Source organism: Pinus tabuliformis, chromosome 3_1 (genome assembly GCF_031772625.1).
Source record: "Pinus tabuliformis cultivar Carrire ecotype Pingquan chromosome 3_1, CPIR1, whole genome shotgun sequence".
Taxonomy (NCBI): Eukaryota; Viridiplantae; Streptophyta; class Pinopsida; order Pinales; family Pinaceae; genus Pinus; species Pinus tabuliformis.
This window is the reverse complement of record NC_142301.1, coordinates 763,718,763-763,724,006: the sequence shown is the minus strand read 5'-3', so window position 1 is coordinate 763,724,006 and position 5,244 is coordinate 763,718,763. Positions and strand designations below refer to the sequence as shown.

General features: G+C 40.2%; 1 pseudogene; it reads left to right on the top strand.

The window, feature by feature from the left end:
- The first annotated feature begins 637 nt into the window (after window positions 1-637).
- On the top strand, window positions 638-2,244 carry LOC149189623 (AP-3 complex subunit delta-like; annotated as a pseudogene).
- The last annotated feature ends 3,000 nt before the right edge of the window (window positions 2,245-5,244 follow it).

Here is a 5,244-nt window from a genome sequence, read left to right as displayed (position 1 = left end):
TAGGTTCTCCAGAGAATAAGTGGCACTCTATGAGACTTTAATTGTTGAGAACCTTCTGTATAACACGTTGGAAAAGCTTTTAAGGAAAGTTTTTATTTCATCTTTTTAGGGATCAAATTGGTTTTAAATTGGAAAAGGTCATGGCTCACGTGTAACTCTCTGCTTATTAAGCACCTATGTTCTCACCATGGCTTGTTAGGTCTGCACTAATGGCTTACATATTTGATAGATATGAAGATACACATCATTTTCACTATTGAAGTGTGTGAAAAATAATTCAACACTAGCTCTATGAGGGGCCATAGTGGGTATAAGAATCATAAGAATAGTGTCACCTTTCATTACTCAAAAGGTTTTGACATGGTAATATCGTGGGCTTACATGATCCCACAGATCCATACCAATTGATTGTTTTTCTTCAGGCTCCTACTAAGGCATGGAAATGTATAGGGACAAATATTCATCCTTTGATCTCTCTTTGACATTGTCATAGTACTAGACCCTTAGCATGCTTCAGTCTGCCCAAAGTTGTATTGAATTGCATCTTCTGCAAATTCGCATTACTAGAATATCATTTCAACTTTTTATTTTATATAAATTCACATAGAAACATTACCCAAAAAAATACATATATTCAATGACATCCATAATCATGGAGTCCTTGTTCCATAAAACACTAAAGGTCCTGGTGAAGTGTCTTCATGTACAAATGATAGGAGAAGCTCGATGTCCAGCAAAAGAAATGAATGAAATCCACAAGGAAATTACATCGATAGATCATCACACAAAAGTAGTTTCATTATAGAAGCTCACATATCTGAATATGTTTCAAGGGTTTGACATGTCTTGGGTTTATTATCATGTTTTTGAGGTCATCAGCATGTTCAGATTCTGTCATAATAAAATCGAGTATTTAGCTGCATCCTAGGGCTTTCACAAGGATACAGAATTATTTCTACTTATAAATAATCAATTGAGATTTTTTAATAAGTAGTAATGAGTATGAAGCTAGTTTGGCATTATAATTCTTATCTCGAATTGTTACCCCAGACATTACACGGGATTTAGTGTCATAGGTTTTCACCATGTTAGGAAGTAGCAACGCATTGTTGAAAAAGAAGGCTAGGATAGTGCTTTTGAGGTTTTTTGACAAATACCGAGATGATGTTAGGGTTTCCTTCAAGAGATGGTTGGAAAACTTACAAGAGTATGATCCCCAAGTAGCTTGCATGGTGTTTGGCATGGCTTGTGAACTGGGCACGAGATACCCCGAAACCTATTTTCCCTGTGCACTTGAATTTTAATAGCTTTTAAGTTGATTCTAAAAATAATTGGATACTTATTAAGATTGTGAAGTTTTTTGGGGTCTTGGCGTTGCTAGAGCCTACGTTGAGAAACAAGATCCTGGAGCCTATTTTCTAGCATATGCATAAGATGGTGGTGAAGTCTCTACTTTTTGAGTGTATACGAACTGTGATATCAGGTTTGATAGATTATGATGCAATAGTTAAATTTTCTATGGAGAAATTGAAAGATTTGATGATGGAAGATGATCCCAATCTCAAGTGTATTGCATTGCAGGCACCTGCTAATCTAATACTGAAGAATATATGGGTTGTGTCTATAAAAAAAGAAGTAATCTTAAAGGCTCTAATCGATCCAGACCTTACTATCCAAGTGGTTACTCCCCTCCTTTTTGTGGGGATTGTTTTCGAGAACAACCTCATTGTTTCTGTAAGAGTATTGATGCATTATAGTCTTGTATTACATCTTGGTTGTTCTAATGAAATATTGGGTGCTATTCTTTCGACTGGAAGCAAGAACGTGTACGAATTAGTTCTTGACTTTGGCTTGTATGGTTTTGTTCTAAGTGAAAGTGGAAGGCTCCCTCATTATTTGCATGGCAAAGAAGTAGAAAGGCAGCTTATAGATATTGGAATGAAGGTTAAAGATGTCAGGTCAGAACTTGTGTAAGTTGCTTGTAGTCTCCTTATTGATCCTGCCTTGCTTGAGTATCCATTTCTCCACTCAGTACTTTCTGCATCTGCTTGGATTGTAGGGGAATATATTGAACACTCACAAAATTCTTCTGTGATTACAGAACCTCTTCTGGAGCCTCGAAAAAATATTTTTCCACCATCTATGAGATGTGTTTATCTCTAGTCTTTGTTGAAAGTTCTTGTATTATGTTATTTCTCATTGATCAAGTGCTCAAAAAAATATCTCAAAATTCAAAGTTGTTAGATCGATGTGGAACCTAGATGACCATGTAGTGCTCATCATCCTAAATCTAGCACAACTCGTTTCACATGAAACAGACACCATATGCTCCAAAAATCATGTTCTGTTCACTTTCCCAAACAAACGAATTTAAAAAAAAAAATATTTGACAACCCAGTCAGTAATCCATAATACTAACATGGCCCTGACTAGGCAGGTATATATGGTTCTTTGACTGGACAATGGGCTCAACAAATGGTATTGCTTAAAGTGGCACATTCTTATTGGATGGAATTCTCTTTTTGATTGGCTGGATTGGTTTCCAACAATGGGTTGACACGTGGCCTAGTCGAAGGCCGCCACGTGCCAGCCTAGGGGCCACCAAAATTATGGGTCAAGTCCAGGGAGAGGCAGTAGGAGTCAAACTCACAACCTCACAACACTAATCCAAAGCCTCTGCAATTACATCACACACACGATTCTTAATATATATGGTGTGCTGGTTTTATTTAAATTCAAATGCGTGCCATATCAAAGGAGGGGCCAGCCCATATGGGGGGTCAGCCCTTGGTCGTGTCTTTACCATGTAACCACCAGTGAGTGGTGTGGGGCCTGACTGGAAAGAGTAGGCCGTTATCCTTAGCCATGGTCACTTGGCCCCTCACGTGCCCAATTTTTTTGGAATTTAGGCATTAGAAGACATTTAAAGTGTCCAAAAATTTTCGCCGAAATTCGCGTGAAATTGTCACTCCGTTAGCACATTTTGGGCACATTTCTAGGATGGTGTCAAATTTTAAGGAAATTATGGTGCAATTAGCAGAAGATTGGGAAAGGCAATAACTTCTTTAATTTTTTACCAAATCAGGAGAAGAAAGAGGGTACACAAGCATTTTTGGGCATTCTTGTTGGAAATAATACTGAAAGGGGGGGGTGAATCAGTATTATCTAGTTCTCTTCCTTATTTATACTTTGAATTATTTTTGCATGTCAGTACCATAAAAATAATGAGCATGAACAAAGAAAACAGATAGTCACACCAAAGAACACAAGATGTAAGGTGGAAACCCAATGTGGGTGAAAACCACCTGCTGCAATATGTCTCTATCTTCTTTCAAATTAGAAACTCCTTTTACAATGGTTTTGTACTGGTGTAGTCCTTTACTAGTACGCAGGCTGTAACCTGCAGAGTGCTACAACTCTCTCTCATTTTCCAGTCTCTTCTGGAAGGGAGCTACAACCCCCTTCTTCTTTTCTTTCAAGGACCACTTTTCATAAATTTTCAAACTTGATCCATAAACATCAAGAGATCATCAAGTACAAGTAAATCACCCAGTCAACTGCAGTAACCAGATCAACAATAATAGTAAACTAAGCCCAGAACACCTTATCAACAGAGAAAAGTCATCCAAGAAAAGATCTTAAGACAAATACGCAGGTTTTCTTTCTCTAGCCTGCGTGCGCACGCACTTCACCTTCTGCCCCCTGCGTATACCCGCAGAGACCCTTCTGCCGCACCGCGTACCCACGCACTGTTTCTTCAATCACGCTGCGTACTGTTACTGTAGGCACGCACCCAAAGATACTATCGCGCCGCGTACTGCTACTGTAGCCACGCAGCCACAGATGATATCGCGTCGTGTACCTACGCACCTGCGGCTTCTGAAGCGCCGCGTACGTTCCCTGTGCCTACGCACCTGAACCTCTGTCGCGCTGCATACCCACGCACTGTGTCTTCTTCTGCTTTGCGTACCCACGCACTTCTCCTTCTTCTTCTCTGCGTACCCACGCACTTGCACTGTTAATCACCTGCGTACCTCTGGTTAGGGGCCGAATTGGCAGTCCACCAGTGTGCTACAGATCATCAGATGCCCAGATCTGATCATGCCCTCGAGAGATCACCCTTCATAGATTCGCTTTCAACTTCACTTTTATATAGATCAAGCTTTTAAAACAATAACCCAATATTTCAGATCTTAAGATATTCAATTTGCAAAAGATGCATAGCCAAGTGATCTCCTTTGCTTTATATAGGCAAGCTCTTCCTAAAATCATGGATCAATACCATAAATAACCAATACAAGGGGCCCAAAAACATGGGGCTCAATAATAATAATAATATAAAACAATACCACAGGCCAAAACCATAGAATCACGAACAACGGGCTAAATACCACGAGCCAAACATAAGAAACCCCACGTGAGCGCACTTCTCTGCCTTGAAGTAAGTGAACTGGGTGTACGCACCTTCTGAACGGGTGACCTGCGTGTCTGGTCGCAGTCCCTTCACGGCGTACCTGCATGTACGCGCCTTTTGAACTATTCTCCTGCGTACCTCTTAATTTTCAACATTTTGAGAGCCTGATCAGAGCATTGCCACTTGAGGGTGTTGCCATCAAGTACAACATCTGTAACATAGAGCCATACCAGAATCATAATGCCAACAATCTCCCCCTTTGGACTTGATGGCAACCTCAAAATCTTCAACGTCATTCTCCCCCTTTGACATCAAGGGCAAAGGGTTATGCTCCCCCTAAGAACATGCTCCCCCTGAATATGAACCAGATCTGCAAAGAAGAACCATAATCCACCAAACACCATAAATGACCATGAAAGAGATAGAGACATATTGTAGCAATATTCAGACCAGCATCCATGATGTACTTCCTCCATAATGCCAACAATGCATTATATGCTCCCCCTGAACCTGTGCATATACCCCAAATGAACCTTGCGTACAACCAACCATCAGAAGAGATTCAACAAGATGATGCATCAACAACCCCCCGCTTTTGCATGAGGTATTCAAAGGTCTCCCTAGGCAATGGTTTGGTTAGTATATCAGCAACTTGTTCCTTAGAAGGAACATACTCCAACTTGACCTTTTGTTCTAGTACTTGTTCCCGGAGAAAATGATACTTGATCGGTATATGCTTGGTCTTTGAATGCATGACTGGGTTCTTTGAAATGCTGATTGCACTTGTGTTATCACATAAGATGGAGATGGGTGGTGTACAAGTGATTTGA